A 13,849-nucleotide genomic window follows, 5' to 3' on the forward strand; every position below is an offset into this window, starting at 1 on the left:
CAGTTGGTCTAAGCAAATGCTTGAAATATACTTAGCACCATAGAATAAACATATCTTGAAACAGATTCAGTGCTGGAGAGAGTTCATAACTACTTGTAATCACCCACAGTCACCTCTGTTACCCTGAAGTCTTGGGCTCGTATTCAACTCATGCCTTTGAGTGACTTGGTCCTGGAGAAGCACAAGGTCAGAGGTAGTTAATTGGCACCTTGATCAAAGTGTGGTGAAATTCTTGTTTTCACCATTGAGAAAATGGTTACTAGTCACATTGGATTAAGAGAAGGCTAAGAGTCTAAGGGCTTCCCTGGTGGCTCAGTGGTAAAGAAGCCACTTGACAATGCAGGAGATATGAGTTTGATTCCCTGGAGGAGAAAGTGATAACCTACTCCAGTATTCTTGCCTGGAAAATCCCAGGGGCAGAGGAACCTGGTGGGCTACATACAGTCCATGGGATTGCAAAATAGTTGGACATGACTGAACAACTAAACAACAACATAGAGTCTACAACAGAGAGAACACAATAGAAAGATCTTGGAGACCCAGAGCAACAGATGTCCTTTATGTGATTCTAAATTCTATAAAACTTTATGTATCAGCAATGCAACAGAGAGTTCTCCAGAAAGTGCAAGTTCAAGACTCTCCTGCTTTGAATTTATTCTTCTTCTTAGAACATACAATATTAACTTGAATTTTGAAGTGTCATAAGATATTAGTGATGATGCTTATTTTACCCTGTGCTTAGCTTTGTGGATGGTGGGCCATGCTTCCCCTTGAGATAAAAGTCCCCCACCTTCTCCTACCACCTTTGCCTCCGCACCTGCCCTACTGCATACATGGGCTGAACATCCTTCCATGCTTCTCACGGCTCCTTCCTTTTGCCTGTTGACCCATCCGCCACTTCTCTGCTGACCCTCCCAGCAAAGGCAGGAGTGTCCCTCAGGACTGAGCACTTTTTGTTGGTGCAGAGGAAAGAAGTAGAGGAGAGAGAACTACAATCTGCAATCTCCAAGATTTAAAGAAGGAAAAGAAAGGCCTTTTGACAAAATTGCTGAATGTGCTGCTGAGCCTCTGGGATTTGAATCCACAGAGCCTTTGAAGTCAGGAGTGGCTGTGGTGGGGTTTTGTTGGCAGGATGCAACGGGGCAGCCATGGCTTAGCTGGTGTGTGGAGGGGAGGGGGCACAATTCTGAGTCCATCTCTGGTCAGCAGACTCTGGGAGGTCATAAACTTCCTTGGCTGCCCATACTGTCCCCTTGCTTGTTTTTCCCACTAAGTGCTTGAATTGAGCCGTGGAGACTAAGAATAAGGCCAAGGAAACAGTCCTTTAATTGTAAAGAATAAACCCAAATGAAAAACCGGATTTCCCTGCACACATATACTCAGGCCAGTGTGTCCAGTAACAAAAGGCACCATGGAACAGAAATCGTGCATTTGGTTCTAGAAAGCTTTCCCCAGCTGAGTTGCTGTGGAGTTAATCTCAAGATAAGGAGAGAAGATGCTGACCTATTTTTGGAAGGATTAACTCCGCAGACGACTATTGTAGGTGAACAAACGTCTGGTCCATTTCTATGCATGAAGGCTGCTCCAGGCTCTGATGTGCCAGAAGCTCACTGCCGGGTCCCAGCAGAAGAACCGTGATGGTGACCGCCTTTCGGTGACCAGGGATGCCACTGCAGGGGCCCGTTCATCAGGCTGGGAGGCTGAGGGGTTGGTTACAAAACCCCCTTGGAAATCTGCCTGGAGGTCATTTCCACCTTCAGAGCAGCTTGCTTTCAGCCATCGTCTGATCCGTATCTTGAAGCAGGCACTCTGGCGGGGCTGTGACTTGCTTCCTCTGCAGCTGCCATACTTATGCATCCTGGAAAGAAAACTCAATCCAGCTCTGCTGCCTGGCTTTCCTTTCTGAGGTCTGGAAAGCCAGAGGAATCTGCCAAACATTGCCTGATGGTCCTTACACTGTTGTTGAAAAAACTCACATGTATTTGCCACATCAAGTCAGCATGTGAATTTTCCCTGGGACTTAGCTTCTTGGAATATTCTCAGGGGGCACATTCTTGCCTCCCTACTACCCAGGGCTGGAGTGGGTGAGCCCCCGGCCCTTAGACAGGACACAGGCTGACCTTGGCACAAGCTGTCATGACCAACACCCTTCTGATGGCTCCTCCGTTCTCTTCCTCTTTCCTCCACAAATCCCTTCCTGATGGCACATCTCACTGTGTCCAGCTCTCATTTTGCTGTTTCTTGTGGTTGATCATGTCTATCCAAATTACATGAATGCCTGGACACGGAAGGTGATGGGTCAGCAGGCCTGAGAAGGTGTCACTGAGTCTCTTACATCTTTTCATCTCCACTTGAAAAAGAAGACAGTCCGATGCTTCCCATGCAAGGATAAGGCAGTGCTCTGTGATGACCTTCTTCATATTAAAATGCTTATTAATTTATCCAACTATTGCTCAGCACCAAGAAATACAGCGTCGAGGTAGGACCATGATTCTTACTTAGAGCAATTCCTCAACCTTGATGCTCTGGACTTTGTTAAAGTATAGCTTCAAAATATTTTTGTCAGAAAATTATTCCTGGAGTTTTTATTCTTTGGCAATACTCTTGAAAAGTATAGGCAATTCATTCAAAGCCCTTGGCCACCTAGGCAGCTATTTATGACATCCGAAGGCATGTCTGTCAAAAGGATGAAAACATGGCATTTATGTATAAACAATGATAGAATAAAGGGGCCACGTTTAAGTTTGCCCTGGAAACATGTCCTGCCACGTATTCATTGCCTCACGGAAAACCATGCCGTGCACGCCAAGTTTTGCATCCAAAGTCCCCCATGACCTGGTTTCGTCCATCCCTTCAGGTCTATTGTACCCACACTTCATGTGTCCCAGAAACACCCAGATAGTCTGTGTTCTCTTTGTTTCACACTCCTGCACCTCAGTGTTTGCCAAGTCCCAGTGTTTCACAGATGACGATAATTAGCCTCTGCTTTGAGCTCTCTGCGAATGCCTCTTGTCTCTTGTACCCAATGGTATTCTAATATGCAGATGAGACAAAGCACAATCCTTTGTTGTCATTTCCAGGCAGTCCTATTGGGACAGTGCATCCTGGTAACACCGACGGAGTCTTTTATTTTCTGAATACAGCATATTCATCATCTTCCATACAATGCTGGTCAGAACGATTTACAGTTTATGTAGATACACAGATAAGGAAGTCAGAGTTCAAATACGAAAAAGGACAGCAAGGAACAGAAATGACTCCTTCCCACCTGTTTCCCAGCCACCTCTCCTGCTTTTCTCCTCCATCTTTGTAATCTTTTCTTCATCTTTCCTGAGATATTCCATGTATATAAAGGTCAATATTAACATATCAGCAAAGGAATATCAACATTCCTTTTCCTTCCTCAGTTTTTACACAGATGACAGCATATGATAAATGTTCTCTGCAATTGATTTTTAACTTAACAATAGCATTATCCTGAGGATCCTCCTCTAATGATATGTAATGAGCTCTTTAATTCTTTTTCTTTAATTTGGTATTTTATCCTATTGGTGCACTGTTAATATTTAGCCATTTACCTATAGATGGGCACATGAATTTCTCCCAATGTTTTGTTTTTACAAAAATGCCACACTGAATAACTTTTAAAAAATTACTTATTTATTTTAATTGGAGAACAATCACTTAACAACTGTGGTGGCCCCTGCTCGTGATTCCTTCTACTTTCTTTTCATTGACTTAGCTGCTCTTGCAAAAATGTCTTAGATATTTGATTTTTATGCTTTCTTCTTATCTGATGGCAATTAATTTCCCTGTAACAGGGGTTTGTTTGTATCTCACAAATTTTGATACATATTACTTTCATTATCATTTGGTTGAACATATGTTTTATTTCATTATAATTTCTACATAGATTTGGGCCCACAGGTTATATAGAAGAGTGTTGTTTATTTTTAGATGGGGGGAGGTGAATATTTATCTTTAACAGATGATTTCTAGCTTAATGCTTTGTGACCTGAGATCACAAATGACCAAATTTCACTTCTTTGACATTTGTTGTTATTTGTTTTTTGAGCCAGCATGTAGTCAATTTTGATAAACTTGTCTACTTGAAAAAATATGTGCTCTGTAGTCATTGGTCTCAATGTTTTCTAAATGGATAGGATTTCATTTGTTAAGCATATTTTTAAAATCTTCCTCTTACTTACTAGTTGTTTCTCCTTTCATTACTTTGGCCACCTGATGCAAAGAATTGACTGATTGGAAAAGACCCTGATGCTGGGAAAGATTGAAGGCAGGAGGAGAAGGGGATGACAGAGGATGAGATGGTTGGATGGCATCACAATCTTGATGGACATGAGTATGAGCAAGTTCTGGGACTTGGTGATGGACAGGGAAGCCTGTGACCCCATTCCATGGGGTCACAAAGATTCAGACACAACTGAGCCACTGAACTGAACTGAAAAATTTTCATCATGATTATTTCCACTTTCATAGTTTTAAAATTTTTATTTCATATCTTCAGTGCATGAAAATTTAGGATCATTTTGTTTTCCTACTCCATTATTATTTTGAAATAATCCTTTTTATTTCTGGAAGATTTTCTAGCCTATCTAATATTACTAGAGTTATACAAGTTTTTTTTGATTAGCATTTATATAGCATGTTTTTAACATTCTTCTATATTGAAATCTCCTATCTTTATATTTAAACTGCAGTTATTATAAGAATTTAATTTAGTTCTCAATACAGTTTTTGTTTCTTATTTTCCTTCTTGCTTTGGAATAGTTTCAAGAAGGAAAAGAGGCAGTGATTTAAGAATCTAGGTCATACCTTGTATTGGGCATGCACTCAGTGGAAGATAGTTGTTACTCACACGGAGAACAGACATAAAGAAGGGGGAGGAAGAAGAGGGTGGAATGTAAGGAAAGAATTGAATGGAAACTTACATTAGCATATGTAAAATAGATGGCCAATGAGAATTTGCTGTACAAATTAGGCAACTCAAACAGAGACTCTGTAACAACCTCGAGAGGTGGGATGGGGAGGGAGGTGAGAGGGAGTTTCAAGGGGGAGGGGACATATGTATACCTATGACTGATTCATGTTGAGGTTTGCAGAAACCAACACAATTCTGTAAAGCAATTATCCTTCATTTAAAAAATGAATCAATTTAAAATAGATAACAAACAAGGACTTACTACATAGCACAGAAAACTATGCTCAATATTCCCTAATAATCTAAATGGGAAAGAATTTGAAAAAGAATAGAGGCATGTATATGTGTAACTGAGTCACTTTGCTGTACACCGAAAACTAACAGCATTGTTAATCAACTATGTTCCAACGTAAAATAAAAATGAAAAAAGAAAAATAGTCATTGCCTGTGTGTCTGCAGAGTGGAGAGAAAGGGCAAATTAAATTTGTTCTTTGGTGCTTGGACACCTGGGCGGTGGGCTCAATTAAAAACAGTCTTAAGAGAATGGGGAGCACTTGACTGCTGAAAGCCAAGAAGAAAGACCAAGATGTGAGGATGTCTAATGAGTGCATTGATAGTTCCAATCAGAGGGAATTCTATTTTGGAAATTGAAAACAAACAAAGAACAAGAAGAATGGAATCCTGCTCTAAGGTTGGTATCCAATGATAATAGACTGTTCATGACAGCCAGTCATATATGGCTTACAATGTGGTCCTGGATAATAAGTGAGACGCTGTGGTCTATGGAAGATGAGAAGTGAATCTTTGGGGATAAATATGAGAAGGGGGAAACTGGAGATGTTTAAGAAGGGATAGAAACAGAGATGCACTAATTATTAGAAATATTTCTCAAATATGGCTCTGCCCTGGCCTGGACTCCACCATGTGCAGCCAGGATAGGCCGCTTGCAACAAAACATGTCTTATAGATGTGGGGAAGGTGCGGGAGGAGGAGACAGGGAGGGAGGGAGCAGTTCTGTGAGGCTGGGTCTGAGAGGACTTTGTGCTCACCTCCAGAAGTCCAGTTGTATCCTTTGCAAGGGTTCCCTGGGCAACACTTGGGCCGGGCAAGATGCACCCAGATCAGTCTAGGGAAGATGCTGGATGAAGCTCTGCATCCTGGGGAGAGTGGAAAGATGGAAAACCACCTCCAAGACTCACGTGCCAACTCAAACAAGGGATAAGACTGATTATCAGATTGATTTGACTTAACTAGTTTTGTGTTTTTTAAGTATTTCTTTTACTTACATTTTTAACGATAATATTTGACATTTTAAGTATTCACAAAAATCATGATAGAGACAAGTGCTGTGAAATGAAAAACTTAGAGAATTGAATTTTGAAATTATGTATGAATTGAGCTGCAACAGTAGAGATCCTATTTGCAGATGATTCACAGAAATCTGAGAGGAACATCATGAACCCTCAGGTCAGACTTCCAGGTGGTGATGAAAAGACACTGTTTTGTCTCTCCGGGGGCAGTAAAAGCTTTCTGTATGTTACATAATCCACTAAGGTTACATAAGAAACCCACTGCACAGTGAGAGCCAAATAACAGGTTCTCCCAGAAAAACAGCAAAATGACAACTTTATGGTGTGTGTGTATATTTCAGTGCCAGGTCCTTTGAGAAGGTGGGGAATATAGTGCTTAGAAGTTCTGGATCAATTTCCTTATCACCTAGAAATTAATCCTCTTGAAGTTTAAATGAAAGAGGGAACATGGTGCCTGTGGAAGGATCAGACTGAAGAATTCCAATTTAAGATAATCCTGCAAACATTTAAAACAAAACAGTTAAGCCCACGTGGCTTTAAGAGGAAAACACCAGCAGTCGCCTGTAGCAACCATATGCCCGACTGCCTACCTGTGTGTCTGCAGGTGCGTGAAAGCCAGCCAGAGGAAAGCTTATTTCCTTCATTAATAAAGACAGGCTGGATTGAAACCACTCACAACTCAGAGTGAGTGAAATGTAACTTTTAAACAGGTCAGTAAAATGTAACTCTCAGAGATAGTTCTAGGCATGACCCTCTAGTTATGTTACAAATGATTACCTGAGTAATTTTGCTTATCTGTAACTGGAAGGTAGTCATTCTTAATACCTTTTGTCTGAAAAATGTTTTCTGATTGTTGGATTGGAACTATTCTAACATAGAGAAGGTACTCATTCTAGAACCTGAAAGGGGTTCACCCTAAGATTTAGGCATATTCTAGGTCTCATAAAGAAGGCTTAGCACCAAAGAACTGATGCTTTTGAATTGTGGTGCTAAAGAAGACTCTTTAGAAAAGAAGGGACAAAGTCTGGAGTCAGTGTCAGGACTTCCAGGCCTCCAGAGGTCTTCTCCAGGCGGGATTGTGACTACATAAAAGTGAACAGGGTAGTATCTAAGTCATGTCTGACTCTTTGCCACCCCATGGACTATACAGCTATTTGTCCTTGCAATCTTGATTCCAACTTGTGCTTCATCCAATCCAGCATTTTGCATGATGTACTCTGTATATAAGAGTACATAAATAAGCAAGGTGACAATATACAGCCTTGACGTACCGTTCCCCAGTTTGGAACCAGTCCATTTTTCCATGTCAGGTTCTAACTGTTGCTTCTTGATCTGCATGCAGAGTTCTCAGGAGGCAGGTAAGGTGGTCTGGTATTCCCATCTCTTTAAGAATTTTCTACAGTTTGCTGTGATCCACATGGTCAAAGGCTTTACTGTAGTGAGTGAAGCAGAAGCAGATATTTTTGGAATTCTCTTGCTTTTTCTATGATCCAACAAATGTTGGCAATTTGATATCTGGTTCCTCTACCTTTCCTAAATTCAGCTTGAACATCTGGAGGTTCTTGATTTACACACTGCTGAAATCTAGCTTCAGTTGTGTCCAACTCTATGTGACCCTATGGACTATAGCCCACCATGCTCCACTCTCCATGGGATCCTCCAGCAAGATTACTGGAGTGGGTTGCCATGCCTTCCTCCAGGGGATCTTCTCAACCCAGGGATCAAACTAGGGTCTCCTGCATTACAGGCAGATTCTTTACCATCTGAGCCACCAGGTAAGCCCCCAAAATACTGGAGTGTGACTATATTTACAAGCTCAAATTAGGCAAAAAGAAGACAAAGCAATGGCACTGACTTGGAGACCGGGCAGAGTGTGTGGGGGTCCTGAACAGGCAGGACCACCCAACAACATAACATGAGGACACATGGTGCTAGAACAGAGTATTTCTCTCCTCTGTCTTGAGAACCAAAAGATGTATCTACAGAGATCCAGTTTCAGAAGGTTGGTCCCTCCTGAGACTGGACAGCAGGACCCTCTCATTGCCCTGTCTGAGATGCAGAGATTGGGTGATGAGTACTAGTCTGGTAACTTGGAGCCATGAAATTAAAAGATGCTTACTACTTGGAAGGAAAGTTATGACCAATCTAGACAGCATATGAAAAAGCAGAGACATTACTTTGCCAACAAAAGTCCGTCTAGTCAAGGCTATGGTTTTTCCAGCGGTCATGTATGGATGTGAGAGTTGGACTGTGAAGAAAGCTGAGCACCAAAGAATTGATGCTTTTGAACTGTGATGTTGGAGAAGACTCTTAAGAGTCCCTTGGACTGCAAGGAGATCCAACCAGTCCATCCTAAAGGAGATCAGTCCTGGGTGTTCATTGGAAGGACTGATGCTGAAGCTGAAACTCCAGTACATTGGCCACTTGATGTGAAGAGCTGACTCATTGGAAAAGACCCTGATGCTGGGACGGATTGAGGGCAGGAGGAGAAGGGGACGACAGAGGATGAGATGGTTGGGTGGTATCACTGACTCGATGGACATGGGTTTGAGTAGACTCCGGGAGTTGGTGATGGACAAGGAGGCCTGGCGTGCTCCAGTTCATGGGGTCGCAAAGAGTCAGATTCGACTGAGCGACTGAACTGAACTGAACTGAACTGAACTGAACTGAACTTGGAGTCACAGACCCTTTCCAGTTGTGTGGCTTTGGGTGAATGACTTAACCTTTCTGACACTGCTTTTTCACCTCCGTGTGGGATAATATTAATACCTCCCTGACATTACTGTCACAGAAGTAAAAAATAATGACTTAAAAGTCTTTTGTTCTGCACTGCATGCGTATATGCAGGCTCAGTTGTATCTGACTCTGCCACCTCAAGGACTGTAACTCTATAGTTTCCTCTGTCTATGGGATTCTCCAGACAAGAACGCTGGAGAGGGTTACCATTTCCTTCTGCAGGTGTTTACCCCATAGATAAAACTTAATAAGTGGTTATTGTCTCTCTTAAAAGGGTACTTGATGTAGAATTACACCATAAAAAGATAAGATTAACAGTAACTTAAATCTTTTGTTTAAATAATGCAGATAATGGTGAAGGTGGAAGATAAGAACATAATGTTTTGTGGTTGAGAAGGGTTTCCCAAGTCTATCAAATCACAATGTAAGTTTATTATGCTGTCAGCATTGCATTGACTTTTGCATCATGAAACAAATGAGTCATTCCCAGTCTGCCAAATGCTTCCCAGAACCAGAAATTTATTTGATCCCAGTTGCCATTTTGGAAGGAAATAGTTAAATCCCTCTGAACTCCTTTTATCATCTGGGAGGCAAGTGGGCAAAGACAATACATCTACAAGATTTTCAGATCCATTAAAAATGTCAGAAGATAGTCAATTATCCATTGGAAAATTAATGTATAACCAGTGAGGTAAACCTATACAACAGGTCTGAAGCAAGAGATTTTTAAATAAAAAATTAAACATTACTAGTTGAGGGCTGTTATTAGCAAACTTAGAATTTAATAAGAAGTTGTTAGACCAGGTTTGCTCATTCAGAAGTAACTATAATAAATTATAAACACCTCAGTTAGTGGTTCGTTAGGTAATATTTTTGACATATTTTCCTTAGAAGCTGTCAAAAACAAACAAAAATAGAGAACAAAGCATTTAGCATGATGATCCACTGAGGCACATTGGCAATTCCCTTCTCCAGCTGACTTCCCTTTATCCTGAAAGTTCAGAGGGCATCAACATGTGTGCTTTTTATTGTTCTGAGATATAGTCAGTTTCCAGTTAACTCTTTGTATATCAGCCTTAAAACATTGTGAAACACTACTAAAAAAGCTGCAAAATTACTATGCATTTTTACATCACTTACTCTACTCTGATGCTCCTTCAACTTATTTTGTCCTTACATCAGTCCTCTGGGGTAGATACTACTAGTATTCATCTTTCACAGATATGGAGACAAAGATGTGAAGCTAGGAGTAAGTCTCCTAGACTTTTCCTGGCAGAGCTAGGCTTCAACCCCAGAAGTCTGGGTCTAGACTCTACCCTGAGGCTGGTCAAGCCTGCCCTGGTTCCATCTTAAAGATGAATGCTTTTTCCTCTTTGGGAGCTCCACCCCTGACTTAACTTTATTTATTTTTGGACCTCAAGGGCACAGAACTGACTTCACCAAACAGCAGATTTTTGTCATATGCTTCTTCAAGCACTTCTTCTGTTTGATCATATGTTGTTTTCTTCCTTCCCATCTACACCGGAATGTATGTAACATGCTTTTCTCCAGTTCATCCTCCATGTGTTTATGACAATGCATGTAATTGTAGATCCTGAAAAACTTTCAGGATATTTGTGCGTGTGCTTTCAAAAATTACTTGAATTGTACTGTGCATGGATCTCCTTGCTGATGTATGTTGTGATAGACTCTTGGAGGGAAATAACTCAATATTTTTCAAAAGTCAAGTTAAGAAAGTGTCAAATTATTGTGCTGATTCATAAATATATCATTGTAATACATAGTAGATACGTGAGTAAATTGACCAATATATTTTTAAACCTTAATTTAAAATATCTTTCAAATTAGAAGTTAGAAAATATTTCCTATATTCTAAAGTAGTTTATCTGTTTTTCCTGTTTTCTTATTATTTAGCTTCTATTCTCTTATTGTTTTACCTTTCATGTTTAGAAACCATAAATTTTTGAATGATCTTTTGAGGTAGGAATCCAGCTTTATTTTGATATTATGTATCAGCTGTTGTTACTAACACCATCTGCTTAATAATCCATATTTTCCCTGATAGTTTACAATGACGTATCTAACATGTACCATGTTTCCAAGTCTGTTTCTGGGATCACGATCTTGTTCCACTTTTCTATATGTTCTTGTGCTGGACTAGCCTTATTACTCTTATTTCTGAAAAGATTTCTTAATTATTTGAGGACATTTATTATTTTATATCATTTAAACTGGGGCTTCCCACATGGCGCTCAAGTGGTAAAGAATCTGCCTGCTAATGCAGGAGGCTCAGATTCTATCCCTGATTGGGGAAGATCCCCAGGAGAAGCAAATGGCAATCCACTTCAGTATTCTTGCCTGGGAAGTCCCATGGATAGAGGAGCCTGGTGGGCTATAGTTCATGGGATCGCAAAGACTCAGACACGACTGAGTGTGTATGCACATACATATATGTTAGTCATTGGTGACTTAGATAATTGTGAAATTAAGTTTCTAGTCACTGATGTTTTATTGCACATGGCTTCCTCCTCTTTCTGAAGAACTCTGCCAAGAGTCTTCTCAGAGTCTCCATGTGATTAACTGTGTCAAGCTTAGTACACCTGATAAAATCTTCATTTTGTCCTTAGTTTAGATAAGAGTTTAGCGCTCTGTTTTCTGTGTTTTGAAACTATTGCTCTGTTCTTTCTTCCATCCAGTGTTACTGTTGTGAAATCTGATGCCCCTTTGAAGTATTCTCCTGTTCCCTTCCAGAAGATTGTAGAAAGCTCTCTGTCATTGATTTAGTTGAACATTACCCTAATGGGCCTGGCAGTTGAGGTTTTCTTATCTCTCCTGTTCGGCATTCTTTGTTTGAACCTGGGAAATTTTAAGGAAATGTTTTCTCATATATCCCCCGTCCCCCTGCCCAGACCACTTGTTAATTCTTTTGTTCTGGGACTCCTGCTAGGTACCTACTGACACTCGTACTTTTACCCTTATCTCTTGAGGTTTCCCTCTTTCTTTCTATCCCTTAATCCTTTTCTGACACCTAAGACTTCCTCAGCTGTACCTCCCACCATGGTATATTATGCTGCTTTCTGGGTATCGTCTATTATTCAACTCATTGATCATGTTCTTTATGTCAATGGTTGCATTCTTCACAACAATACCTCCAACTGAACATTGTTACTTTGAGCACTTGCCTCATGTTTCCAGTGTCCTCCTTAGATCCCTGAAGATATGTGTGTACCTGAAATTCCTGTTCCAGCTGATCAATTCATTCAGTGACCCTTGCCAGGTTTACTTTCTTGCTCTTCAAAGTGCTGCCGCTTCTCAATTATTATTTTTCTCTTTGAGTTTTTAATCCCCTTGGAATTCTCTGTTACCGGGGCCAGTGATATGGATCTGGGAAAAAGGAAGAAGTCTGAAATCTTAGCTTGTTCTTTCTCCTAGGAGGTTTGGGTTTGGGGCCTGGGGTCTCAGGACAGAAGCCTCCCTGGACTTGCAATCTAAACTCCACCAATCCCCATTTCCTCTCCTCCTCCTCTGATGACCTTTATCCTAGAGAAACCCTGGTAGCTCTGCCATGTACTGCTCTTCTGCATGAAGTCATCCTCTGAAAACTTCTTAATCCACACAGTGGTGTTAGAGGGATGGAGGGAGGAGAGGATTCCAGGGGCGACCATTGCTATGAAAACTGATGTATAATCAGACATTAATTAATCTCCTTGACGAGGGATCGAACCTGTGTCCCCTGCACTGGAAGGCAAAGTCTTAACCACTGGACCACCAGGGAAGTCCCTTAACCGCCTCATTTTTGGGTTCTCTCCAGAGTGGTTTCAGAAGAAGATGCCAGCAGCTCACACAAGCTTACTGTCTTCTCTAGCACTAAAAATCCTGCTAAATTTAGGAGAAAATTCCTGAGACAGCACTTCTGGTTTTATACATTCATTTGTTCATTTTCGAGAAAGATGACAGCAGTGTTAGCACTAGTGAGGTCCAGAGATTTATTGAAGTTCAATGCCGACACTAGCAGTTAATATCTTTATTTCTCTGGGCCTTTAACTGCTCTGAGTGTCAGTTTGCTCATCTACAAGGTGGAAAAAAACGCATTAATACATTTTATTCAGCAGACAGTATGCGTCAGGCACTTATATGAGGCCCAGATGACTTCATAAGACAGCTGGGAGAATCAAAGGAGACAAAATGCAAAATAACTAGATCAGCAGAACATACTCTGTTGAGGTGTGAAAACTGCATAGAACTTAAGGAGTTGGTCTGTGGAATGAGAAAGAGGTGTGTTTAAATCATGTTACTAAATTCTGTTATTTTTGAGCATGTTCCCTAGTGTATCTGGGTATTAGTTTTTAACCTGTCAAGTGGAGACACTGCCCACATTGAAAGATTGCTGTGGTTTAAAATGAGATAATCTATAGTGGCTGTACTAGTTTGCATTCCCACCAACAGTGTAAGAGGGTTCCCTTTTCTCCACACCCTCTCCAGCATTTATTGCTTGTAGACTTTTGGATAGCAGCCATCCTGACTGGCGTGTAATGGTACCTCATTGTGGTTTTGATTTGCATTTCTCTGATGATGAGTGATGTTGAGCATCTTTTCATGTGTTTGTTAGCCATCTGTATGTCTTCTTTGGAGAAATGTCTGTTTAGTTCTTTGGCCCATTTTTTGATTGGGTCGTTTATTTTTCTGGAATTGAGCTTCAGGAGTTGCTTGTATATTTTTGAGATTAATCCTTTGTCTGTTTCCTCATTTGTTATTATTTTCTCCCAATCTGAGGGCTGTCTTTTCACCTTACTTATAGTTTCCTTTGTTGTGCAAAAGCTTTTAATTTTCATTAAGTCCCATTTGTTTATTTTTGCTTTTATTT

This window comes from Muntiacus reevesi, chromosome 12, assembly GCF_963930625.1.
Source record: "Muntiacus reevesi chromosome 12, mMunRee1.1, whole genome shotgun sequence".
NCBI classification, from domain to species: Eukaryota; Metazoa; Chordata; class Mammalia; order Artiodactyla; family Cervidae; genus Muntiacus; species Muntiacus reevesi.